This window comes from Myotis yumanensis, unplaced genomic scaffold, assembly GCF_028538775.1.
Source record: "Myotis yumanensis isolate MYYU_CA2020_CCGP unplaced genomic scaffold, mMyoYum1.0.hap1 SCAF_13, whole genome shotgun sequence".
Taxonomy (NCBI): Eukaryota; Metazoa; Chordata; class Mammalia; order Chiroptera; family Vespertilionidae; genus Myotis; species Myotis yumanensis.
In genome coordinates this window covers 53578171-53594381 of record NW_027223764.1, presented here as the reverse complement: position 1 = coordinate 53594381, position 16211 = coordinate 53578171, and the positions used below count along the sequence as shown (strand labels likewise).

Sequence of the window (16211 nt, the reverse complement as noted above, 5' to 3'; positions counted from 1 at the left end):
TTAAATCGGTCACCAATGAATTTCATGTATAAATACGGATGTAACCCTGCCATTCTCCGGAGCACTATCTCAATTCGTTGAGGTTCTGCTTCCCGACATATGTCGACAGTTTGGCTCAAATAAACTCACAAAAATTCTTTACAGCTTTCAATGGTTTTTTACGTTGACAAAAGCAGTTACAGAAAACGAGCCTTCGCTCTTCAACAGCGATGATGGGACTGAGCCCTCCGAGGAGCGATCACAGAGGGAGATGGGACTCTACAGATTAACTACAGTCGAGTCGGGCGCCGGTTACAAGCCTTGACACGCCACTCGGCTGGCCAGGGTGCGGGCCCCCACACAGCCTCCGGCCGAAATGGCCGCCTCGGGAAGCTTAGAACAACCCCAGCGCTGGCTCCCGCCCGCCACGGCCCCACCCCGGCGGTTTCCCGTAGACACTACCAACAGGAATAGCTCAGCTCCGGGAGGCCCGGGTCTCTCGAGAGGGTGTCTGCTTCGCTAGGGGCGCGTTTCTTGCTCATCCTCTGCTCGGTAAACCTGCTTTTCTACTGTCACTGTGTGCGGCTCAGGGCTTGAATTCTTCCCCCAGGGAAGCCAAGAACCCTCCTGGCTCGGGGTTCGAGTCCCCGCGCAGGCCTCGCCCGTCCAGCACCAGCCTCTGGGCCCCCAGCGGCCGGTGAGGACCTGGCACCCGTTCGCGAGGCAGGGAGGCTGTTCACGTCTGGAAACGCCCGGCTGCGGGCCCGGGCGGGGCTTCCCGGAGTCCGGCCCATCTGCCCACGTGGCGCGTCAGGAGCCGCTGCTCTAGGCGGGCTGGCCCCTGCGCGGCCCCGCGCCCGCACCCGCACCCGGGAGCCCAGTGCCCGGCACCCGGGAGCTGCAGCGCCGGAACCCGCGCCCGCACCCTGCTTCTGCCGGCCGGCGCGGACCCTGCTGGTTGCCCCGCTTTCCAGGAGGACGCAACGCAGTCGTATTTCCACGACGGAACCGGAAGGACGCAAAAGCAGAGGGGCGGGGCTTCCACGGCGGGCTTCCGGGAACCGGGACCACCTGGTCGCCATTTTGTCGCGCTCGAAGCGGAGCCGGGGATTGGTCAGCGGGTGGGGGGCGGGGCGGGCCCTGCGGAGGGAGCGGGGTGAGCGGGACAGCGGGAGTTGGGGGCGGGGCCCGCGGCGGGGGCGGGGCGAGGAGGGGGGCGGCGGGCCGCAGAACCACGGGAATTGGGCGGCGGACGAACCGGAGCGCTGAGTCCCTGAAATACTGACTGGCGAGCCCCAAGGACGCCGGGCTGAAGACCCGCGCGAGAGGAGGAAGAGCCGTTTCCTGCCGAGGAGAAGAGGGGATGGGGGACGGACAACGGCGTCAGTGGCTTGAGCGGCGGACAGAGGTGTGTTCCGGCCCTTGGGTCGCCACTCCGCACCGTGAAGTCGCCCCCATCGCCCGCGGACCCTCCGGGAGTCTGGGCTTCGGCTCATGTGGTTCTGAGGGACGAGGTGCTGGGGCGGCGGGGGTGACCGCTGCGGAAACGCACCAGTTCGGGGTCCTGAGTTCCTGCCACCTCCGGGCAGGCCACCTGTGTTTTTGCTCTAAAGACAGACTGAACTTGCCCGCCCTTGGTGAGGCGTTAGCAGCATCAGGGACCAGGAGTTGTCATATTTCAGTAGCAAAGCTGGTAGGCGCCTCCTTTTGCTTCCCAGCCCGATTACGATCAGGTGCAGCTCTAGGAAGAAAAGCAGCCCTGAGAGGCACGGTTGGCGCCGCCTCCGGTGCCCCAGGAGCATAAGCAATGTCATGAAATACTGACACGAGGTCCCTCTGACGGGTGGAGGGAGAAGGAAATAATCATGCCTGAACAGCCCAATCAGAAAAGATACCCAATACCCCTTCCCCAGCCAACCTGACTCCTTCCAGGGTCACTCAAGATGCAATAACCACCACGATCCCAGTTAAAAGCAAAAATCACCCTCCTCCCTGGCGGGTAAATTGTGCCTGCTTTCCAAATACAACTTACTAGTTACTGACGGAACCGCCCCGCTTCCTCACAGCACCAGGCAGATGCCTTTCCTCGGATCCTCCCCAAATCACCAACACAAGCGCAGGTGCTGCCATCCCTCTTTAACACCCTCTCCCCTGGACAACTATAGCCACCGGTAACCATTATTTGACCGTAGCTATGTCCGGGGTAGTCTGGTGGGCATCACCAGTGTGGATGGATTTATAGATTTGAATTATACCTAACCATGCACAAAATAAAATCTTAGCGCCCATCACCTAATAGATCAAAGCAAGCAATGTGAATAGTAAACTAGAGCAACACCTTGGTGTATAAAAAGCTTGTTTGCTGCCCTGGCCGGTGTGTCTCTCTGTGAGCATCATCCCCTGCACCAAAAGGTTGCAGATCAGGGCACACACCCAGGTTGTGGGTTCCTATGGGAGGCAACCAATCAATGTTACTCTCAAACAACAATGGTTTGTATTTTTTTCTCTCTCCCTCTCTCACTAAAAACCAGTAACATATTCTTTTTTAATATTTTAAAAATTGTATGGTAAACATAATGTTGAGTGTGTTGAATTTTAAACAGTAGGACATTAATGGTAAAATCAGATTAAAGTCTATAGTTTAACAGTATTGTGCCAATGTGAATTTCATAGTTTAACAGACATGTCATGGTTATATAGACATTAAGTATAGAAGAAATGGTGAAGGGTATACAGGAGCTCCCTGTATTTTTGCAACTTTTCCATAGATTAAAATTATTCCAAATCACTTTATTTTTTAAAACTTATGCACAATTTATCTGCCAGGGAGGAGGGTAATTTTTGCTTTTAACTGGGATCGTGGTGGTTATTGCATCTTGAGTGACCCTGGAAGGAGTAACAGAAATATAATCAAAGCTCTTCTGCCTCAGTTCCAGTTTCTAGCTTTTTCCCTACCCAACATTTCAGTATCTTCCCTGGGTCCCCACACACTCCAACCTCTCTGGATATGTGGCCATCAGTCACTGAAAGTGACCACATCTGCTCTAGTTCCTGCCCCACTATTTTGTTGTCACAAAAGTGAAAGTAATTCCAGGGTTCCTGACTGCTTTCAGAGTGGAAATAAGCTATAAGCAGGTAAGAACCACAAAGGTACAGGAGGAGAAGTTGTCAAGGCAGCAATGTCAAATCAAAGGAGAAGGAAGGAAGTTCTGCAAACACATTAACACATCTGAGCTTTCATTGGGGTGGCATTGGCCCCCAGCCTTAACCCCAAGCACAGGAATTAGTCAACTCTGTAATGGAAGGCATCAGGCTATATGATAAACCAACAAAACCTAGAAAATAGGAGACTGAAACCTGAACACCAGACAGTCACCAAGAGTCTAAATATAACAGCCCAGTTTTTTGCAATAACCGTGGACAGAAATTTTTATTCAGGGAATTCTTCCATAATAAAGGAAGGAAAGATTAAATATTAACAGCAAGAGAGCCTGGCCAGCGTTGGCTCAGTGGTTGAGCATCAACCTATGAACCAGGTGGTCACAGTTCAATTCCCGGCCTAGGTTGTGGGCTTGATCAAGGTAGCCGATCAGTGGTACTATCATTGATGTTTCTAACTCTCCCTCTTCCTTCTTCTCTGAAATCAATAAAAAATATTTAAAAATATATATATCAACAGCAGGAGAGAAGATTAAGAGGCTTTATTTGACGTACAACAATTAGAACTCTGAGAGAAGAAGTTTGTCTTCTGGAATCCAGTGGCTTTCATTATGTGGTGGGAGTGGAAGCTAGTAGCCACATTTATTTATTTATTTATTTATTTAGCATTTTTTTAAAAAAAGACCAGTATTTTATTTCATATCAACAAGTAACAAGTAGCAAAGTAGAAACACTTTTTTCTTAATCTTATTCTAGCTTAATTTATATCTCCCAGGTGTGTAGACAAGCAGCTTCCATTTTGCCTATTAGAAGTATGAAAAAATTTTTAGAGGTCACTCATTTCTATTTGTTTTAACTTCTGAATATAATTAATGGAATGGGGGGGAAGGACATCTATAATATTCTCAACAGTAAAGATTTTTTTTTAAATGAAGAGGATGGAAAAAAATTAATGGAATAGTTTAATTCCATATTAAACCTTTGCCATGTGCAGGTTTATCATGCAGTGGTAAAAGTTCCATAAAATTTCCATAGGAACATGTTTGAGTAAGTAAAGCTACAGAAAATGCTTCCAGAGAAATATTTTGATTACAAATAAAATCAAAATAAAATATCTAGTTTTGAAGGACGAGGTATTTTTCCTAAGTTAAAAAAAAATCTGCCAAAATTTATTTGAGTGTAATTTGTAAGTATTTCCATGTATAATACCACAGAGCAGAAAGGCTAAATCTGACACATCTATTCATTAAAAAAAAAAAAAAAAAAGTAGGGCCCTAGCCGGTTTTTCTCAGTGGTTAGAGCATCAGCCTGTGGACCAAAGGGTCTCGGATTCCATTCCCAGGCAAGAGCACGTACCCAGGTTGTGGCGTGGGGGAGGAAATCAATGGGTGTTTCTCCCTCTCTTTATCTCCCCCTCCTCCCCTCCCTTCCACTCTCTCTGAAAAGCAATGGAAAAAGCATCTCAGGTGAGGATTAACACACACACAACACACACACACACAAAAGAGTAGGGGAAGAGAGGCTGTTTTCAAGAGGCTCTCCTTAGTAGATGCACTTCAGAGGCAAAAAGTCATCTATGTGAAGATTTATTTGAGCTGTAACAAGGACTATTTTCTAACTATGATGATGGAGAAGAAGCTGTGCAGTCCTTTTAAAAATTTAAATAGCACAACTCATTCACAGGCCCATTGGATAGCTTACACATACATATTAGGTATGTGATTATTATTTCTTGATTTCCATCACACATGAAATGGATTTTTTAAAAGGGCTTTCCTTTCTTTAAGAGCAGTTTTAGGTTCATAGCAACATTGAGAGGAAGGTACTGTATAAAAATTCCCCACAGTCACCCACCCTGTCTCCACACATGTATAATCTTCCCCATCATCTATATCCCCCACCAAAGTGGTACATTAGTTACAATTGATGAGCCTGCATTGACACATCATAATCATCCAAAGTCCAGAGTTTACATTAGGGGTCATTCTTGAGGTTGTACATTCTGTGAGTTTAGACAAATGTATATTGACATATATCCATCATTATTGTATCATGCAGAATCCTTCACTATCCTAAACATCTTTTGTGCTCTATTTATCCCTCCCTCCACCACCACCCCTGGCAATCACTGCTTTTTACTATCTCCATAGTTTTGCCCTTTATGGTCAGGGTGTGTATGGGAGGCAACTAATCAATGTTTCTCTCTCTCTCTCTCTCTCTCCCTCTCCCTCTACCCCCCTTTCTAAAAAATCAATAAGTGCTCGCTTTGGCAGCACATATACTAAAATTGGAACAATACAGAGATTACATGGCCCCTGCACAAGGACATGCAAATTTGTGAAGTGTCCCATATTTTTTTAAAATCAATAAAAATATATTTTTAAAAAAGATATAGCCATCTTAGCTTTGCACCACATACATTGGTATTTTAAAATGCTAGAGCACTCTGATACTTGTTTCCAAACACTTAAGATCATTCTATTTTAAACAGAAAACAGCTCAAATGCTCTACATTACCTTCTTGGGAAGAGGCAGTTGTCCCTGTCCTTTGTGATGGACTTTAGTCTATGGATAATAGTAGCCACATTGAAAAAAAAAACAAACAAACAAACAGGTAACATTAATTGTAATACTTGTATTTGAGTCAACATATCCAAAGTATCATTTTATATGTAATCAATACATAAAATTATCAATGAGCTTTTTTTTACCCTATAATAAATCTTTTAGGCCTGGTGTGTATTTTCTACCCACAGTGCATATCAATACAGATGCTAAATTTTTATTGGGAATACTTAATGTAGATTTAGATTTCATAACATTTACAATTGAAAAACAGATTCACATATCCACATACTTAAGTATGTTCCAAACATACTAGTACTTAAAAGTTTTCCAATAACTGAATTGAATATCAGTTTTAAAATTTAAATTAAGGCAAGAATGTAGAGAAATTAGAACTTATGTGTGTTGCTGATAGGAATGTAAAATAGTGCAGCTGCTATGGAAAACAGTACAGCTATTCCTAAAAAAAATTAAAAAGAATTACCTATGATCCAGCAATTCCATTTCTGGGTATACACTGAAAAGAATTGAATGCAAGGTCTCAAAGTGATATTTGTACACCTTCATAGCAACATTATTTACAATTAGAGGCCCAGTGCACGGATTTATGCACCGGTGGGGTCCCTCAGCCTGGCCTGCGCCCTCTTGCAATCTGGGACCCCTCTGGGGATGTCTGACTGCTGGTTTTGGCCTGATCCCCAGCAGTCCAACATCCCCTAGGGATGTAGTAGTGTGCACAGCAGCAGACGGCCAGGGAGGAGTTCGAGCACGGGCCTGGTGCTGTGCCATTCCCACTCAATCCAGCCCAGCTGCGCCTGCCACCACTGCTGCTGGGTAGTGCTGCCACGGAAGCAGGAGAGGCTCGGGCTGCTGCAGCTGTGCTGGCCAGCCATGAGCCAGGCCTCTGGCGCCCCTTGGTCACCTGAGCGGTGCTCCTGCTGTGGGAGCGCACTGACCACCAGGGGGCAGCTCCTGCATTGAGCATCCTCCCTTGGTGGTCAGTGCGTGTCATAGCGACCAGTCGACTGGTTGTTCAGTCGTTTGGTCACTTAGGCTTTTATATAGAGAGATAGTCAAAAAGTGGAAGCAACCCAAGTGTTCACTGACAAATGAATGGATAAACAAAATGTGATAAAGCCCTGGCCAGTGTAGCTCAGTTGGTTGAGCGTCCTCCTGTGCACCAAAAGGTTGCTAGTTCGATTTCTGGTCAGGGCATGTGCCCAGACAGCGGACTCAATCCCCAGTAAAAGACATGCAGGAGGCAGCTGATTGATGTTTCATCTCCCTTCCTTTATCTCTAAAAATCTATTTTTTTAAAAAATAGCCTAAAAGATGGTAAATTTTATGTTGTATATTTTACCACAATTAAAATAAAAAGTGAGGCCCTGGCCAGTGTTGCTCCATTAATGTTTCTGTCTGAGCCAAACACTGGCCAGTTTAATGCATTTTTAAAAATACTTTTTATTGATTTCAGAGAGGAACGGAAAGGGAGAGAGAGACAGAAACACCAATGATGAGAGAGAATCAATGATCAGCTGCCTCCTGCACGCCCCCTACTGGGGATCCAGCCCACAACCCGGGCATGTGCCCTGACTGGGAATGGAACCGTGACCTCCTAGTTCATAGGTCGATGCTCTACCATTGAGCCAAACCAGCCAGGCTGATTGGCACAATTTTAAGACATAAAGAGGATATTTATGTTGCATTAAAGTGCTCACAAAACTATGATCACAGGCAACTGAAGAGGTAGAAAAACTTGTTGATTTAGATAAATGTAAAGCAGCCAGTGACAGCATTTCAGAGGCAGTGACATGTGAAAAAGCCAAGATGCTACACCCCTGGAATGAGTGCTGAAAGTGATTCATGTAAGGCTAGTAGGGGGTGGTTTGATAAATTTAAGAAAGGAAGTGTTTGTTTATAGTACATTAGACATGTAATTTATATAAGAAAGGTTAGTGAATTAATTCAATTTTCATTATTTTTAATGGGGAAAAATGATTCGGTTTTCAAACAAATTGCTTCTCAAACAGCCTTCTGGAATGAATTAAGTTCAAGAACCAAGGTTCCATTGTACAGACAAGTGGAAGCATATACCATGTTGATAAGTTGGAAAAATTAACTTCATTAACATCATTAAAATTAACATAATTTACTACCCATAGCAATCTATAGATTCAATGAAATCCCTATTTAAATACCAACGGTGCCCTGGCTGGTTTGGCTCAGTGGATAGAGCATCGGGCTGTGGACTGAAGAGTCCTGGATTCAATTCCAGTCAAGGGCACGTACCTCAGTTGCAGGCTCGATCCTCACCCCTGGTCAGGGCTCGTGTGGGAGGCAACCAATCGAAATATCTCTCTCACATTGATGTTTCTCTCTCTCTCTCTCTCTCTCTCTCTCTCTCTCTCTCTCTCCCCTCCCTTCCACTCTCTCTAAAAATCAATGGAAAAATATCCTCAAGTAGGATTAACAACAACAAAATACCAATGGCATATTTCACAGATCTAAAGCAAACACTCCAACAATTTATATGGAAGCAAAAAACAAAGTTGGAGGGATCACAACACCAGAGATCAAGTTATACTACAAAGCCATTATAATCTAAACAGCCTGGTACTGCCACAAGAACAGGCATATAGACCAATGGAACAGCACAGAGACCCCAGAAATTGACCCACGCCGATATGGTCAATTAATATTTATCAAAGGAGGTAAGAGCATACAATTGAGAAAAGACAGTCTCTTCAATAAATGCTGCTGGGAAAATTGAACTAGGCCATCAACTTACACCATACACAATAGTAAACTCAAAATGTATAAAAGACTTTAGAAGTAAGTTGTGAAACCATAAAAAAATCCTAGAAGTCAGGCCGGCATAGTTCAGTGGCTGAGCATCAACCTATAAACCAGGTCATGGTTTGATTCCCAATCAGGGCATATGCTCCAGTTGTGGGCTTGATTCCCAAAGTGGAGCATGCAGGAGGCAGCCAATCAATGATTGTCTCTCAATCATTGATGTTTCTAACTCTCTCCCCCCTCTCCCTTCCTCTCTGAAAGCAATAAAAATATATTTTTTAATAAAATCCAAGAAAAAATATATAGGCAGTAAAATCTCAGACATCTTGCAGCAGAATTTTCACTGATACATTTCCTAGAGCAAGGGAAACAAAGGAAAAATAAACAAATGGGACCACAGCAAACTAAAAAGCTTCTGCATTGCAAAAGAAATTACTAACAAAATGAAAAGAGAGCGCAGCCTGTGTGGCTCAGAGGTTGAGTGTCGACCTATGAACCAGGAATTCATGGTTTGATTCCTGGTCAGGGCACATGCTCAGGTTACCGGCTCCATCCCCAGTAGGAGTGTGGGTTCCATCCCTGGTCAGGCACATATGAGAGACAGCCAATCAATGTTTCTCTCTCACATCAAGGTTCTCTCTCCCTCCCTTTGTCTCTAAAAAAAATCAAAGTCAATATCTCTTACATTTGTACAATATCTGTAACTTTCTGTATGTTCTAATATTCCAGAACTTTTAAAAATATATTTTTATTGATTTTAGAGAGAAGAAGGGAGATAGAAACATCAATGGTGAGAGAAAATAATTGATCAGCTGCCTCCTGCACACCCCCTACTGGGGATCAAGCCCACAACCCGGACATGTGCCCTGACCTGGAATTGAACTGTGACCTCTTGGTTCAGGGGTCCATACTCAACCACACTGGCCAAGCAAATATTCAATAACTTTTTAATGGAAGTTACTAAAACAAAGAGGAACAGCCCTAGCTGGTTTGGCTCAGTGGATAGAGCATGGGCCAGTGGAGTGAAGGGTCCCAGGTTCGATTCTGGTCAAGGGCACATGCCTGGATTTTGGGCTTAATCTCCAGTAGGGGGCATGCGGGAGGCAGCCAATCAACGATTCTCTCTCTCATCATTGACGTTCCTATCTCTCTCATCTCCCTTCCTTTCTTAAATCAATAAAAACATTTAAACAAAACAAAACAAAACAAAAAAGAGTGGCACAGAGAAGCTGCAAGCTGCATTTCACCCAACACATCCTTTTTTTCCTTCCAGTTTTATAATTGACACTAGAGGCCCGGTGCACAAAATTCGTGCACTGGGGGGAAGGGATGTCCCTCGGCCCAGCCTGTACCCTCTCTAATCTGGGATCAGGCCTAAACCAGCAGTTGGACATCCCTCTCACAATCCCGGACTGTTGGCTCCCAACTGCTCGCCTGCCTGCCAGCCTGATCACCCCCTAACCACTCCCCTGCCAGTCCAATTGACACCTAACCGCTCCCCTGCTGGCCCGGTCGCCCCCAAATGCCCTACCTTGCTGGCCTGGTCGCCCCTAACTGCCCTCCCCTGGTGGCCTGATTGCCCACAATTGCCCTCCCCTGCCAGCCATCTTGTGGCTGTGGGCGCCGCCATCTTTGCAACAGCATGAGGGTCAATTAACATCTTCCCGCTTTATTAGATAGGATATTACAGCACATCTTAATCCAAATGATTTTCTGACTTTTCTGAGACCCCAGTAAGTGAAGGGGTCTACATACTTTTGGGAGGAAAAACTTATGACTAGGCTAAAGCTGACAATTCACAATGGAGAGAGCTAGCTAGCCCCTTAGCTCACTATCATCCAAGTCAGGACTTGTTGCAGGCTTGTTCTGCCAAAGAAGTGGTCAAAGAGCGAGCAGATACTCAATACTACCCCATCTCCACCTGTAGTCTTTTGCTACACAAAGAAACCAATCCAACAAGTTACCATCAAGCCATAACCCCTCTTTCACTATTTAACACAAAGTGCTGTTTGAAAGAATTGTAAAGTCCCTGAAAGAATTGCAAACCAGTTGATGACTTACTTCTTGAGTAAGCATTGGTGCTGCTTCAAAGGTACATTTTTGTATATTGATCAAGAAAAATTAACTAGCTGGCTGTCACGGCTCAGTGGTTGAGCGTCAACCTATGAACCAGGAGGTCATGGTTTGATTCCCGGTCAGGGCACATGCCAGGGTTGCAGGCTCAATCCCCAGTAGGGGGCGTGTAGGAGGCAGCAATAGATGATTCTCTCTCATCACTGATGTTTCTATCCATCCCTCTCTCTCCTTTCCTCTTTGAGATTAATAAAAAGTATTAAAAAAAAGAAAAAGAAAAATTAACTAGATGAGGTAGTGACTGAACTTGCCTGCATCCCACCTGGGTTATCTTATTCTTTTTTTAAAAATATTTTATTGATTTTTTACAGAGAAGAAGGGAGGGGGATAGAGAGTTACATCCATCAGCTGCCTCCTGCACACTCCCCACTGGGGATATGCCCACAACCAAGGTACATGCCCTTGACCGGAATCGAACCTGGGACCCTTCAGTCCACAGGCGACGCTCTATCCACTGAGCCAAACCGGTTAGGGCATCTTATTCTTTATCTCTACCTAGTAGAGCACCTGGCCTCAATAAGATACATTACATTTGGACCGAATCTATACTGTAGTTGGGCACTTCAAGTAGCTTTCTCACTTCATCATTTCCTTCTCTCAGATGGGAAAGAGAGGGTTTGTGAATCAGCCTAAAATTTCTCTCTCTCCCTGGTTTCAAGAGTGTAACAGTGCCAGACTGGCATGGCTCAATGGTTGAGCATCAACCTATGAATCAGGAGGTCACAGTTTGATGCCTGGTCAGGGCACTAGCCTGGGCTGTGGGCTCAAACCCCAATATACGGCGTGCAGGAGGCAGTCAGTCATTCTCATCATTATGTTCCTCTCTTTCTCTCCTCTATCTTCCTCTCTGAAATCAATAAAATACCTTTAAAAAAAAAAAGTATTAACAATTAAGAGTCCAGATTCTGGAACCAGAATGACTCAGCTTCATGCTCAGACCTGTCACCTACAAGCTGAGTGATCTTAGGAAAGTTACCTTAATGATTCTGTACCTCAGTTTTCTTCCACTAACTGTGATGATAGTAATACCATCTACTGTTGGGTCCCTATGCTTAAATGTGATTAAGTATTCACAATAGTGCAAAGCACAGTGAAGATGCAATACATGTTAGCTATTGTTATTGCTGTGTGACAGATACTGTGATTTTAATTAAGAGCCTTCACTGAGCTATGGTGATTCTGCCTACCCACTGACACTCTCCTTGGTCAAAGTTTAATGTGTACAGTGTTCCTTTAGGGGTTAACTGGAAAATTTTAATAGACCCTAGACCAGTGATGGCGAATCTTTTGAGCTCAGTGTGTCAGCATTTTGAAAAACCCTAACTTAACTCTGGTGCCGTGTCACATATAGAAATTTTTTTTGATATTTGCAACCATAGTAAAACAAAGACTTATATTTTTGATATTTATTTTATATATTTAAATGCCATTTAACAAAGAAAAATCAACCAAAAAAATGAGTTTGCATGTCGCCTCTGACACGCGTGTCATAGGTTCGCCATCACTGCCCTAGACAATACCTCTGTATCACTTGTTATAGATTAGTGGTTTCCAGAGAGGAGCTTATTTTAAAAGAAAACATTTATTGAAAGATATTAAATTTGTGCTAATCTACTGATAGAAACAACAGGGAATAAACAGGCAGGTCAATCTGTAAGAGTATGTGTAAATGTGTGTAGTCTCCCCCACGTCCCGCATGGTTCAGGGTTCAGGATCTGGAAGAGGGGCCGCACACAAATGAAAGAGATGAGACAAGAGACAATAATTTGAAAATTGGGGGGCCAGGCAAGAGCCCATCCCAAGAGGATGGACTCCACTTGTGCTCAGGCCTCGCCATCTTTTTTTTCTTAAATATATATTTTATTGATTTTTTACAGAGAGGAAGAGAGAGGGATAGAGAGTTAGAAACACCGATGAGAAACATCGATCTGCTGCCTCCTGCACACCCCCTACTGGGGATGTGCCCACCTCCTGCACACCCCCAACTGGGGATGTGCCCGCAACCAAGGTACATGCCCTTGACCAGAATCGAACCTGGGACCTTTCAGTCCGCAGGCCGATGTTCTATTCACTGAGCCAAACTGATTAGGGCCCTTGCCATCTTTTTATTCAGTTTGGGATCCACCCATAGCCCTTAGGCAGGCAAGTTCCAGTAACAGGCAGACTATCTTATCAGTAAGGATTTACATGACTATTTGGTGGGGAAGTTGCTTCAGCTACCATTGTCTCAACTAAACAGTGGGTGCATAGCTCTGACCTTTGCCAGGGCTTCAAGGGTCACCAGCCTTCTGGGGCCCACACCTCTCTGTTAGTGAAGACAATAGGCGGCTTCCCACAAGAATATAGCTTGGGGTGACCTTCATTTGTTGTGAGTTCAATTGTTTCTGAACCATAGACCTTAAAGGTGCTTCTCTGGGCATATACTCTCAAGAATCAGAAAACATCTGTTAGATTTCAGAGCTTAGGGAAGATACTTTTGTGGACCCAAAGGTTTAAAAAAAGGGTGGAGGCCCCTATGGCATAGCTGAAGTGGTCCACGTAGACCAAGTGTGGGCAAGCATTCTTTAGTTGGTGAGATAGGCCAGACATTTGTGGAAAAGGCCAGAGATCTGTGGCACTAGTGACTGTGCTGGCACTCACCTCTAAAAAACCCCACAGTGCAGCCCAAGTGCTCATCAATAGATGAGTGGATAAAAAAGCTGTGGTATGGTTACATGATGGAGTACTACTCAGTTGTAAAAAAGGAAATATTACCTTTTGTGACAGCATAGATAAACCTAGACAGCATTATGCTAAGTGAAATAAGCCAGTCAGAGAAAGACAAGTACCATTTGATCTCACTCATATATGCAATCCAGTGAACAAAATAAACTAGCAAACAAAATAGAAACAGATTCATAGATATAGAGAATAGGCTAACAGCTGTTAGAGGGGAGGGGGTTGCAGGACTGGTGAAAAAGGTGAAGGGATTAAGAGGAAAAAAAGCTCACCAACACAGGCAACAGTACAGTAATTGCCAGAGGCAAAGGGGCGTGGAGGGTGTAGGGAGAATAAATTAAGATGGAAGGAGACTTGACTTGGTGAACACACTATAAACAGATGATGTATTATAGAATTGCACACCTGAAACCTATATAATTTTATTAACCAATGTAATTCCAATAAATTCCAGAAATAAAAGGCAGAAAAAGAAGAAAAAACATCATAGTGACCACCTGGGATAGCTCCCTTGAACTAGGAGCATGTTCATAACTAGGCCAAGGCTCTAGTCTCACTAGACTACAAGGATTACTAGAGGAAACTTAGGATCAACGGTGAAAGTCAAGACCTCCACCATGTCCTTCGTCTGCTTCATTTGCCAGTGCTACCACCAGCCCCTGAAGCTGATTTGGTCCAGGGAGACCTCAGCCAAGAACCTGCAGCTTCGAAGTTCCCCTCAGCTCAGGGGCATCCAGGAGAAACTCTGGAGGAAGGCTCTACCTCCAGGGTGGAGACAGATGTTGCAAAGCTACAGGATAGTGCCTATGGCTGGACCCTCCCTGCTGATGGCGAGATGTCCAGGTACGGCCCCAGCAACTTCACCCTGCTGGGGGACTCTCAGAAGCATCCAAAAAGCCATGAGGGGCATTTTTTACATCCTTTCTGGTGAAGATCTGGACCAACCCTGTGCGAGGACTATACTGAGTCTTTTGGAGCAGATGGACGCCCAGCTCAGGATCTCAGAATCTGACAGTCAGAACTATAAATGCTGTTTGGGGACCAGGGATGGATTGAGGACGAGAGGGAGGCACTGCAGGAGGCGCTGAAGGTTGTGGAGCTGGAGGAAGCGAGGCTGGTCCAGGAGTTGGAGGAGGTGGAGAAGAACCGAGAAAGGGCAGCTGTAGCTCTGGAGGCAGCCCAGGCTGAGACTGAGACACTGGAACAGCAGGAAAGGCAGTGCCATAGGGACTATAGTAGATTGCAATTAGAACTACAGGATGAACTGTGGATCGTGGAGTACATACTCTCAGACCCAGATAGCTTGGCTAAGATCTGTGATGATGGCCCCTTGGCCATCATCAGTAACTTCAGATTGGGCTGTATCCCCACTGTCCTGTTTGCTGGAGTGAGATCAATGCAGGCTGGGGGTTGACAGCCTTGCTGCTCATGGGCCGTCTAACACAATTGGTCTGCACTTTTAGAGCAACTGATCCTCTGCAGAAACCACTCCTATCTGAGGTCATTAACAGAGGACCCCACTGAGCTGCCCTTGTTCTGCACCGAGGGGGGAAGTGCTCTCTTGGATAATGTTTGACCAGGCGATGGTGGCCTTCCTGGACTACATGCAGCAGTTCGAGGAGGAGGCAGAGAGAGGCAAGCCGGCTCTCTGCACAGGATCCATGTGGAGAAGGGCCTGATAGGAGACCCAGGAGCCAGTGACGAATTCTACTCCATCAGAACCCACCTGAACACAAAGGAGTGGTGGACAAGGGCACTCAAGCTCATGCTTACAAATTTTAAGTGGAGTCTCGCTTGGGTCTCCTTAAGGTACTGTCACAAATAACTTTATTTGAACATCATGCTAAGTGATATACGCCAAAGAACAAATTATAGAAACAGACTCATAGAGAACAGGGAGACAGCTCTGATGAGGATATGGGGGATAAACGGTGATGGAAAATAACAAAATAAAGGGAAAAAAATACTTAAAAAAAAAAGGATTACTGCATCATTGATGAAAAATAGAGAACTGTCCAACTTTATGGGATCAAATAACCCATTTGGCTCAGAGTCCCTCCTAATGAACTGCATAAATATATCTCTTGGACCTGGTTTCACAGCCCGAATTTGGCAGCATTACTATTTTTGGTATAATTGTAATATTTGCTTCAGATTAGCTTCTTGCATTTTCTCTCCAGACACATATTTTTCTATAGCTGTGATGGAATCATTGTGCGATTTCTTAAAAATGCCTGAGTTTTGGCCCTACTTGGTTTGGCTCAGTGGATACAGCATCAGCCTGAGGACCAAAGGGTCCCGGGCTCAATTCTGGTCAAGGGCACATACCTTGGTTGGAGGCTCCTCCCTGGCCCGGGGCCATCATCATGGCTCATGCAGGAGGCAACCCATCCATGTATTTCTCTCACATCCATGTTTCTGTCTTTCCCACTCTCCCTAAAAATCAATGAAAAAATATCCTCGGGTGAGGATTAACCAAAAAACAAAACAAAAACCCGAGTTTTGTAGGACCTGTTTTCTATAATTTTGCCTCGTTGTCACCTTCCTCTGACTACTCCTGCCCTTATTCTTCCAATGTTTTCTTTCTTGGAAAGTTCTCTTGACAATCTGTGCTCCTCTATCCTCTATCCTCCTTGGCCAGGCATAATCTGACACTATTCCAAGCACTGCTTAACTTAACTGGTGACTTTAAAATAACCTGCTGAACCTGTGACGAGTGCCTTGATTTTATCCTCTTTATGAAGTGTCCCAGAAGTGGTAATAATCACTCATTCTAGAACATATGGCGAACAATCCGCTGCGCTGCCTCGGGCGGGCAGTCCTGCCAGCCAGCCTGTGGGCGCGGTGCTCGGTAACCGAGA

General features: G+C 45.1%; 2 pseudogenes; both read left to right on the top strand.

The window, feature by feature from the left end:
- The first annotated feature begins 5395 nt into the window (after positions 1-5395).
- LOC139022275 (U6 spliceosomal RNA) lies at positions 5396-5495 on the top strand (annotated as a pseudogene).
- An 8472-nt stretch (positions 5496-13967) lies between these two features.
- On the top strand, positions 13968-15266 carry LOC139022085 (beclin-2-like; annotated as a pseudogene).
- Positions 15267-16211: the final 945 nt, after the last annotated feature.